A 12,574-nucleotide genomic window follows, 5' to 3' on the forward strand; every position below is an offset into this window, starting at 1 on the left:
ATCTTCCATCTTCAGCCCCTTTCAGAGGCAGCAAGGCATTTTGGGATGGCAGTAAAAAAGCAGATGAAGTTTCCTCCTGAGCAAAGCTTCTTAAGGGAGGTATCAGAGGTGTTTGTTCAGGGTCACCTCCCCATAAACCCACCCAGCATGGATAGAGAGGGCAGGCCTGGAACCTTCTAACTCCTGAGAGTCGTGTATTAAAAGGTGTATTTATTTTAAAATGGACATTTTCATACTGCAGAACAATAATGTATTTTATAATTCTGTTTTAGACTGCCATAAATCTGTACAAACAAAGCCACACACTCTTATCGCATGGACATAAATCAAAAGTTTAAGTGCAAACCAATAATAATAATAAATAATAATAATGATCTTTATTTATATAGTACCTTTCATACATACATGCAACTCAAAGTGCTTTATAGAATAAATATAACAAAACATTAAAAGGAAACAAAGATAAAAAGGACCCAAACATAAAATAAGAATGAAATGACAAATTGTTAAAACAATAGACAAAATAATGTAATAAGATGGCAAAACTATTAAAATAATATGAACAGACATAAAATGTAATTAAATAAAATAGTGTAATGAAGCAGTGTGTGAGAATTTTGTCTGTTATAGAGATCATGTCTGTTTTAGAGCATATGAGAGTGTATAAGTTCAGTGGAACAGAAGCGCGCGTGTGTGTGTGTGTGTGTGTGTGTGTGTGTGTGTGTGACACACATACAACATACACACACAAAAAAAAGTATATTTATTATCATAGAAGTAGATAATAAACAAATACATAAACATATAAAAACTGAAAAATTATATAGTTGTAAATGTAATTCAATGAGTATTAACCACAAACACAGACTACATATTACATAATATAATAAACATCCAAAAATATTTAAATGTTTGTTGTGCACCAAAATGAAGCAGATGATTTTGGTTTTATTCATAGACTAAAGCTGTTGTGCTTCTCATCAGCTCTAACATTGTTCATAAAACTCACTGTGATGTGGTTGGATGAGCTTTACAGATGCCTTTTATTCTGGATAGTGTGATCAAATCAAAAGGGTGACACTGGCAAAGGAGAAACTCCCTAAGTGCATGAGGAAGAAATCTTGAGAGGTACCAAGATGCAGGGGCGAAACCTATCCTCCTCTGGCCGACAACGGTGTGTGATGGCCAGCGTCTTATTGGCTGGATAGTGTGATGGACCGAGTGTCTCATTGGCTGGATAGTGTGATGGACTGAATGTCTCATTGGCTGTGCTATATGGCTGATAACATTCTAGATCTTTGGAGATAATGAGGCAGGAGAAAATACTCCTTGATTTGATTGAAAATGAGGATGAGGATGAGTAACTACTCTTGATCCAAAATGTCAGACCCAGGGGGCCATAATGGGGTCTCCCACGCTCTCTACACAGCATTTGAATGGCTACCTTCAGGATGCCGGCTTCGCTGTCCAGCTTGCAAGACACAGGAGAAGGGCGACCTTTGTGCCCAGAGCTGTCCAACTCCTCAACACACAGCCCTTCCATTCAAAAACTTCCCCACACCATCAGACCGACTGATAGTGGACTCACACCAATTCTGACATTACGTACACAGACATACATACACGTTCACGCACGTACGCAGACACACACACGTACACACACTCACACACAATGCACTGCTACCTCACTGTAACTGTAAATTGTAAATACCAGAACACTCAGTCACTTTATACCTGTACATACTCGAAACTCTGTTACCTTACACATATATAGATATTCTTTCTTTATTATTTATCATATTTATCATATTGACCTACGTTGTATTTATTTCTTATGTTACTGCTGCTCTGTGTGCCCCTCAATTGCCCCCTGGGGATGAATAAAGTTTTCTGAATCTGAATCTGAATCCACACTTGTGTCTAAATGAAGTGCCAGAGGAAGACTGGTTTGTAAGAGTTTCTGAATCTAAACAAACAAATAAACTTTATATATGTGTATATAAAATCTGACAATATTAAATAATAATAATTGCTTCTAAATAATAATTCTTGCTGCAAAGAATACCATTTCATTTTTAATTATTGGGTTGCATAGACAAACAAAAAATTGTCACCTATCACCTAACCCCTAACCCCTAACCCTAATCGCTAAACCCCTAATCCTAACACCTATCCTACTCCTTTAAACTAAAATTTATATCTTTTATAGTAAACAATAACAATATTAACTGAAATGTTTAAAAAATGAACACTGTTCCTCAGGCATTACAGGGATGGTGTGTGGGTTCTGAGGGAAAACAGACAGTGCCTGACAGGATGCTGCATCTCCACAGGCGTCGCTGCTATGTCCTGGCCCACTGACATGGAGCAGTGGCTGAAGGCGTGTTTCTGCAGGCTGATTAGGCCTGAGCCAGCACTTCAGGAACATGCAGGCAAGGTAATGAGACTCCACAGGACACACACTCCTCTAGGGTTACATCCTGCCAGGGACCTGCAGGGGACTGGATGAGGTTTGACTTGTCTCCCTAAATCCCACGACCTGCCTGCTGGATGAGCTGATACAACATCCCCACTGCCCTTGTACTCCAGAGTGGGGTCCAGACTCAGCTCCCCACCCTCAACCTCCCATTAACACACTTTCTTTCATCATTACTCATGATGAAGTTCACTCTCTTCATCACTGTAGAGGTTCTTTCTTTTCACTGAAACTTTTCAACAGTAATTGCACAATATTAACTGACAGAATTTAATATTGTTTAATGTCTGAATTTATTAAAAAATGAAATGCATGTGGTCTGCTACAGTAATCAGGTTCTCATACCAAATTACAAAAAAACTAAATAGCTTGGAACCAAATTACATTTGAATTATTAAAGTAATAAATTATTAAGTAAATAAATTCATGATGGAACATGTGTGCTCAGAAATCCTTTCAGTCTTATTAATCCAAAGGTGGCAGGTTCTGTATCGACCTGTATCGACCTGAGCTTTATCAACTTGAGATGAAAACTGAATTTTATTTTATGCTACATCCAAAAAAGGACAAACAGGTCTCACAGGACTACAGTACTGGACTAAGGATTATAGCACAGGACTCAAGACTACAAAATAGTACAAGACTAATTCACTATGGCTGTTATAAATATACCACACTTTATTCTACATGCAGCATGTATCTGCTTTAAAAAGGCACGACATTGACTGCTGCATGAAATAGAAAAGACCCGACCAGCTGACCTGCTGTAATATATACATATTATATGGTTAGGGTTATTATATATATAATACACGGTCCATGACCTGGATAGAGAGTGAATGTGGTCTGCACACTGATGACTTCATGTAAGTGCTGCTGCTCTAGCAACTGATACATACAAAAGTAGGAAATAGGAAGTAGGGCACACCATGGGGTTGGAGACCCAGTTACAGGCATCCAGCCACTTTGAGGGGGACCCATCTAATCTGTCTCTATCCACTTGGGGCCTTGGATTTATACATTCTCAGAAATCTGGATTCCCAAATCCGTCTTGATTAAGGGAGCAGGGAGGGGGCAGTGCAGGCAAGGGCTGAGTGGGGGGGGGGGGGGGGGGGGTCGAGGTTTGTTTGTGCTGTCCTTTAGAAAAAGAGCTTACGGGTTCAGGAGAAGAAATGCTGGAAGCTAATATGAAGATTTAGAACTTACTCTTAGGCTTGGCCTGCACTAAGCTCTGAAGACTTGAGGTCCTGCTCATCCTAAACCCAGATTAATATTCCTCCATTTCCACTTGCATGCAGGTCACACATACATAAAACACACATGTATACATAAAACACACATATACCTCCCTGGCTATAATAATCTTTGTCCTCCAATCCAGGGTTTCTCTTCTTTCTTGCTACATGGCCAGTAAACACCTACCAGAGCTACAGGCAGAGTGGCATGCCGCTGCAATGCATCAGAGACCTATCAGACACAGCTGTTATTAGTACATACTAAGATAATCTGTTATTAGTACATACCAAGATAATCTGTTATTAGTACACACTAAGATAATCTGTTATTAGTACATACCAAGATAATTTGTCATTAGAACATAATAAGATAATGTCATTAGCACATACTAATATAAGTTATTAGTCGATAATAAGATAATCTGTTATTATTCCATAATAAGATAATGTTATTAGTACATACTAAAATAATCTGGGTCTCCATTGTCTTTCCTTGTATCAGAATGTCAACTTCAAAACCCTTCACACTATTTACAAAAGACACTGAAGTAAAGGGGGGGAGGAGCTTTAGAATGAGTGATGTGGGGAAGGAGCTTTAGGATAAGTGATATGTGGGAGGAGCTTTAGGATAAGTGATGTGTGGGAGGGGCTTTAGAATGAGTGATGTGTGGGAGGGGCTTTAGGATGAGTGATGTGTGGGAGGGGCTTTAGAATGAGTGATGTGTGGGAGGGGCTTTAGGATAAGTGATGTGTGGGAAGGGCTTTAGGATGAGTGATGTGTGGGAGGGGCTTTAGGATGAGTGATGTGGGGGAGGAGCTCTAGGATGAGTGATGTGTAGGAAGGGCTTTAGGATGAGTGATGTGGGGGAGGAGTTCTAGGATGAGTGATGTGTGAGAGGGGCTGCAATACAGTAAGACTTACTGAATATCAATAAGATCAGAGATTTCTGGACGAAACCAGATCTTGAGAAACTTTGCTTTTGTCTTTAGCAGGGTTGATTACTGTAATGGCCTCCTAACAGGATTCCCCAAAAAGATGATCAAAGAGCTACAGCTGATTCAACATGCTACCAGAGTTCTCAACTAGGTTTAGGGTTAGGGGTTAGGGGTTAGTATTAGTTTAGCCAAAGGCTCAAGCTTCGTCTGTTCTTCTCTTTATCTTTCCTATAACATAGAGTTGGAGAGAGGGGGTAAGAGAGGAAGAGATAAGGATGCAGAGGAGGATTGAGAGAGGAAGAGGAGAAAGCGCATTTAATAATAGCAACAACAACAATAATTATTATTATTATATATATTTAAATGTAACAGGTGTTCTGAAGAAACACTATATGGAGTTACACTCAAATATGGAGGAATAGCCTTTCCAATTCATAGTTATATTACAGGGCCCTATAAAACAGGCCTATGAATAGATAAGTTGAGATTTATGAGCAAATAGTTGTAGAGCATCATGGATGTGAAACTGTAAATGGTTAGGAGAAAAAGTAGAGCCCCTGAGGGCAGCGCTGGGCTGGAGAAACAGAATCAGTCTCAGGCTGGTACAGCCCGTGTGGCCCATTAACCTGTCCACAGCTACTGCTGCATTAGACATCAAGACCTTCTCTCCATCATTCACAATGCCTACTGCTAGCCTAGACAGAGAGGGAGGGGGAGACAACAGTGGCAGAATGAGTGTGAGGGAGTAAGGGGGGGGGGGGGGGTACGGAGAGAGATGGAGGGAGAGGGAGAGAGAATATAGGACCCACATGAGACATGAATCATACCTGGTGTGGCGATACTGACTCATTACAGCATGACATGAGTTCTGTTAACAGTATATAGTATTTAGTAGTAATATAAAAGCATCAGTCATTGTGAGGTCTGCAGGGTCTCTCAGACAGACCCTGATGTGCAGATGGGTCTCCAGACATCCCCAAACAAGAATTTTACTGCCTACTGAAGGCAGTAAATGGTGTGTGTGTGTGAGCTAGAAGCAGGTGGCAGTGGGGCGTGTGTTGAGTGTGTCCAAGTACTGACTCAACATCTGCAAGCTCTCTGCTGCTTTTGAAACTATTGTGTGCAAACGCCACCGTTTAGGCATTATAGTCTTTACTGTTTTCTGTTTATTTATAAACAGTATAAATATAAATTCTTCTTCTTTTCGTGTCTTTGAAACTTACAGTTTATATTACAGTTTCCAATTTCCCTACACAATCCTTTGCATTTTTATTGAACACTGCAAGATCCTTTGAGCTGCACTGATTTGGTAGTAGGGGGCAAACAAGGCAATGTTGCATTGTATGATCCTCTTCTCCACATTCACAGGTGGTCTGGCCAGTTTCATATATATAATAAATAAGTATAAATAAATAAATACACTTCTGTTTTTTCAGTGTGCTGAATGTTGCATGTTTAGTGACTCCTCATCTGCTGTTAGCAATAGTTTAATCTTTGTGAAATGCAGATTAATTGCTAGTTTGATAGAGAAGATTCTAGCACTAGAGGTGTGCATTCAGACTCTAGAAATTGTTTGAGATATTGAGGAATTAGACGTGTTCTAGATGCAAAAAGTTAATTAGCCTTCAACTCCAGCATTAGAGCCCTTACACCGGGGTGAATGGGTAACATTATGGCAAGGTAGCTAAGCTTCAGCTCACCCATGACAGCACCACACCCCTTCCACTTGCGTGTCCAACAGGTTTGACCCATTCTGCGAGGCACCCGCTAAGAAGCCTGTTGAATGAACTCTGGTTATAGGGGATGACACGTGAAATTAGCAAGACCCTTATGGACACAAGCAGCAGTTGATTGTGTTTCAGGTCCCAGGACACCGGACACTGCAGGTCATCTTAAGATCTTAAGCAAGCCCCATTCCTCTCAGATAGTCATCCACATAGGAGCTAATGATATATGTACGCCTTTGGTAGTGAGAGATTACTAAGAACATTATCATATATGTCTGTCAAACAGCAAACGTAATGTCCAATCTGCTAGTATGCTCTGGTCCCATTCCAATGCACTGTGGCAATATAGCACACAGCCAGTTACTTTCACGAAGTGCGGGATGGCACATAACCCTAATCCTAGGGGCCATTCATAGATAATTGGAGCACATTTGAGGTGAAGCCTTTCAACCCTAATCCTTACCCTAACCCTAACCCCTAAACCAAAACCCTAACTCCTAACCCTAACCTCTTAGGGAGGGCGCTGCTCTCCTTCCTGTAGTATTAATCACAGTGTGTGACTAACCCTAAAGAGACACTCATTACTGCTCAAACAGCTTATCTATTTACCCTAATAGATACTAACAAAAATAATCCTAGATTTCTATTTAGTTCACTGCACAACTAACTAGAAATAAATCAGACACCAATCTTCAGATTACAGCGACACACAGTAGCAATGAGTTGATGGATTTTTTCAATGTGAAAATTAAGCACATTAAAGATAGCATTAGAGATAACATTAGAGATTTTAACGAGTGTTTCGGTGGCATCGGGGAGTTACACCAAACACTAAACAACCATCCAATAAAGGCACTAGAATTTACTCCTATCCAACACACATTATAAAAAACTCTCCCTGTAGCAACTGATCCTGATTTAACAAACTCTCCCAGAACATTAGCCATGTACCTAAGTCATAAAAGCTCAGAGGCATTTCATCCCTGCATAGTTTCAAGAACAGTCTCAAAACATTCCTGTTTAGATCTGCTTTTAGTTAAGAAACTCTCAATCTTATTTACTTTATTACATTATGTTGTCTATTATTTTATAATTTGTCACTTTATTTCATTGTTTTATTGTGTTTGTTTCCTTTTTATATTTACTTTACTTTTTTACTTTTTACGTTATTTTAATATTTTTATCTTTAATTTCTTTTAACATTTTCTTTTTGTCTTATCTTCTTTTAATGTTTCTTTTTATTTATACTGTAAAGCACTTTGAGTTGCATGTATGTATGAAAGGTGCTATACAAATAAAGATTATTATTATTATTATTATTATTATTATTATTCAGATTAGCAGTAATCAGACCATTTATCAAAAGGCTACCCATGACCCATAAAAGATATCATACTACAATCTCAAACCTTCCCTTTGTTTCCAACAGGAAAAAGCTGTAGCTCAGAAGCTACGTTCATACCTGAATCAGAACCAGACACATGAACTTCTTCAGTCAGGGTTTGGGCCTCATCACAGTACAGAGTGCTGATCAAAGTAGTTAATGACCTGTTGTTGACCCCTGACCAGGGTCATGTGTCACTACTTATAATGCATGGTCTCAGTTAGGGCTGGGCGATATGGGAAAAAATCTTATCACAATATTGTTTTCCATATCAGTCGTTATCAATATTTATCAATCATATGAATCAAATCACTATTTCCTTTATACAGTACTTTAAGTGAGATGTGAACACAACTATAACACAACTCTTGTTTCTGGATAAAATCCTGCAGATTGTTATTCACAAGGGTTGTTAAACAGTGTAAAGTTTTTGATATCGTCTTCAGACATAGATCATTGCCACCAAGGTTCATAAACAGTATTATAAATTTGTTCAGTCTGCTGTGTGTTAGGTTAACAGATTCACAACACACAGGTGCCAGGAAAGTTCCAAAGTTTAATAAGAAGATAGAGAAAGAAAAGTGGTACCTGAGGGGCAGACACACGGATAAGGGAATAAACAAAATGTCAGAGTGCTCTGATTGACAGTGAATCATAAATCCCCTCACATACAGTTTCTCATAACGGTGAATGCACTGTTCCGAATTCTGACTCCTCGGCAGAATCCAACTCCCCTCATATGCATGCACATAAAGATAATATAGACATAAATGATATTCATGATTTTCGTTGTTTCTATGCATAAATTATTTTTTATTATCCATCATAGCAAACTTGCGCAGCATTATCTATATCCAAACAAAGACACACTGATTCGTGGGTGTTTTTAATAAAATGTAATGTACCAAAGTGTCACGTATAGCTCCGCCCCGTCTTGTGTGTAATGTTACCCTAGTCCCGCCTTGTTTCTATGGTTTCCCTGTTGTCTGTCACGCCCCTGAAGCATGTTTCCCTGCCCCTTGATTGTCGGTCTCATCTGTGTGCTTGTTTATTCAGTGTATTTTATCCCCTCGGTTTCTTCCCTTCCTGTCGGTCATTGTTTATCGTTGCTATATTCCTGCTCTAGATTGTGTCGTGGTATGTGGTTCTTTTCCCTGCTGCCATGGCTCACATATACTGCTTGTGTGTTCCTAGTTCTCCCGTTAGTCCTATGTGATTTGCTGGTTTCTGTCTGCATGATTGGACTGCTGTAGTGCCTTACATCAATGTTCAAGAATCAGTCTCTATCTTTAAGGCTAGGTTGAAAATTCTAGGCTAGGCTAGGTTGACTCTGCCCTTACACCTGTGCTGTCAATTTTGGCTAGATCTGCTGGAGTCCATCTTTGCACACTATAGTCCATTCATTTACAGTTCTATGTACTTAGACATGCCTAATATTCTTGTGTCTTCTTCTGCTGATGTAACCCTACTCCTGATATCCTGCTGCTATCAAGTTTTAACCTATCTCAGCTGCTATGTTGCCTTCCAACATCCCCTGATTGCCCTGCTGCTGTGACCACCCCTCACCATCAACCCAGCTCTGTTGCCCTAGACAGATGTTCCTGTGCCAGATGAATTTCTGACATATCTACACCCATCAAAACAAGACTAAGACTTCTAGAACACTAGAGACTTCTAGAACATTACAGATGTCTAGAACAATAGGGACTTCTAGAACATTAGGACAAACATTCTTTGCTTTTAATTTTCTTCTTATTTTACTGTTGTTTAGATGTTTAGTTTTTTGCTGTAGTTATTTGTTTACGTAGTTGTTCTTGTGGAGTCCATTGCCAACCAGAGGAGGATTGTTCCTCCCGTTGAGTCTTGGTTCCTCTCCAGGCTTCTTCCTCATGCTCTTGAGTTTTTCTTGCCACCATCACCTTCTGCTTGCTCATTGGGGGCTAGGATTCCAACACTTGTAAAGCTACTACAAGAGCTTTACATAAAGCACCATGATTAATTTAGACTTTGACTATGAAGTCAAAGAGAACATTCACTTATTCTACAACAATCACTGATTAGTGAGGCAAAATGCAGTATGAAATTCTGGAACAGGCCACACACACACACACACACACACACACACACACACACACACACACACACACACACACACACACACACACACACACACACACACACACACACACATTAATGCACACACATAAATAAGTATATTGTCAATAATAAACACACACACACACACACACACACACACACACACACACACACACACACACACATATATATATATATATATATATACATAAACATATAAGAACTTGGGTTAGGAAAAATTTTATTTTTATTAGTTCAGCTACAGTAATAAACATTCACATTTCAATAAGACTTAAGCACAAAAATAGACTACGTATTACATGATATAACAAAGACACACACTCATGCACACACGCACTAACACACACAGACCCATACTGTCTCTAACACACACACTTGTCATCCCTCTGATTCAGTGGTTTTCTGTTGGTGTTTGTGTGTGTTTAAATCCAGTCATAGTCTGCAACAGGAAACTTCACAGAATCAATTAGTCCTTGCCTCATACCATGAGGAAAGACAATTCTACTCGAGTTGAGCTTCAAAAACCTCCAATCACGAGTCATTCTGCACCTTAACACCCGACTTCTCCATCCTCAGCCTGGATAGGTTTGATTCTAAGCCTCTGCAATGTTGACAACCCAAAAACCGCTTTCCTCTTCTCGCACCAAGGCCTGTCTCCTCTTTCAGCCTGTCACAGCAGACTAAAGAAGGGGTCGTATTAATTTTCCTCCATAGCTGATAGCAGTACGTTAGGCCTTTTCACCCCCAATTAAATAAACAGGCTTTCAGCAGATCTTATGCAGACTCTGCTCCTGTAAACAGGTGCCTGCAGGGGGCGCAACAGCTCCGTGTTTCCTTTTGTGGAGAAAACGGGCGGCTGAAGAGAGGGCTGTTGTTCTTAAAACAACGCTGCACAGCACAAAAGGGAATTATAACCCTGGCTGAAGTCTCAATGGGAACAAACACCTCATTCAGGGGTCAAATTTAATCCATCCCGCCCCCAGCTTTTGTATTCAGATTAGAGGCTAAGGAGGATTTGTGAAAGCCTGAAGCTTCTTGTTAAAAGCTTGTGTTCTCCACTTAACTTGCAGTTTACCTGTCACTTAAGCCCAAAGCGGAGATCACACCCACATTCTCAGCAGAGAAGTCTGAGTTTCGCCCCCATTCTGAAGTCCTCAGGCTCAATCCCAGTGTGGGACAGAACCATACGTTTTCATTCATGAATAAATTGTTTTCTGTTCAACCCTAAGCAGGGTAACACAGCTTTGAGAGAAATATTCTCTTCTCTGGTTCTATTGAAAGGAACAGTTGGAGAAACTTAGAGGCTACACATTTTAAATAAAGACTGAAAACATCAGCCTAACCCGTTTCATCTTTCAGTGTTATGGTTAAGTTCTGTTTGTGTTTTAGCCTCAGAGATTATGCTGCACATATGATTTTAAATCCAAGAACACCAGATCTAGAGAAGGACACAAGCTATGATGTGCATGACTACACTGATAGTTGTTTTCATACTGGTACATGTTTATGACAGAGCATCTGTGAGCTCATACCAAAGCTTTATTGCTGTAATCGATACAGAACAATTTATAAGAAAACAATGTAGCTGCTTTCAGGACGGTTTCTACAAACATCAGCAAAACTCTGAAAAAGGAAGGTGGTGTGTTAAGGCTGTCTAAAGGAGATATAATGGAAAGTCGTTTTATTTTGGATTGAGTTCATTTGAAACTTTACAGTCCTTCAGACATGTGTTTTAGAGAGTCACATGAACTAGGACACACAGAGACATCCTCAGTGATACTCAGTTCAGTGCAGCTAGGAAAGTTACTGAAAAATAGACATCATAAATCTCTGCTCTGAGGGGGTAGAACTGTTCCAGTTCACTGGCGTTGGGATACAGAAAAGTAAAGCAGAGGTCAAACAGAATGGTCACAAAAACATAAAATTCTGCTTTGCTTTGTGGCCAGACATCATCAAATGGTTGTGTGTAAAATGACTTTTGTTGTGAAGAAGAGAAAACAAGTCAAATCAGAGAAGATGACCAAATGGTGGAAGCTACGTAAGGAAGAACATGGTGAGGAGTTCAGAGAGGAGTTGTTAAAGGTTCTGGATAACAAGAAGGAGCTTCCAGATGACTGGGCTACTACAGCAACAGTGATTAGACAGACAGGTAGGAAGGTATGTCATTTGGTCAGAGAATGTGATAAGGAAACTTGGTGGTGGAATAGAACAGTGCAGGAAGCTATTCAGAGGAAGAGCTTAGACAAGAAGATATGGGACAGTGAAAGGACTGACGAGAGATGACAGGAATATAAGGAGATGTGACACTGGGCAAAAAGGCAGATAGCAAAGACAAAGCAGAAAGCAAATGATGAGTTGCATGTGAGGCTGGACACCAAAGATGGGGAGAAGGTCTTGTATCGACTGGCAACACAGTGGGATCAGGCCAGAAAGCTGCAGGTTGCCCATTTTTAAGAACAAGTATGTTGTACAGTTGTAACAACTACAGAGGAATTAAGTTAATGAGCCATGATGGTTTGATGAGTTGATGAAACAGCATCACTGATGACATCTTTGCTTTAAGGGTGTTGATGGAAAAATGCAGACAGAAAGGGAAAAGCCGAACGAAGAAGAACAAATGTGGAGTAGGACATGTTAGTTTTCTAATGGTTTATATCACAAACACTGTGGTAAATGTTAAGGTCTGGGGCCCTCTACT

This window comes from Brachyhypopomus gauderio, chromosome 8 (assembly GCF_052324685.1).
Source record: "Brachyhypopomus gauderio isolate BG-103 chromosome 8, BGAUD_0.2, whole genome shotgun sequence".
Lineage (NCBI taxonomy): Eukaryota > Metazoa > Chordata > Actinopteri > Gymnotiformes > Hypopomidae > Brachyhypopomus > Brachyhypopomus gauderio.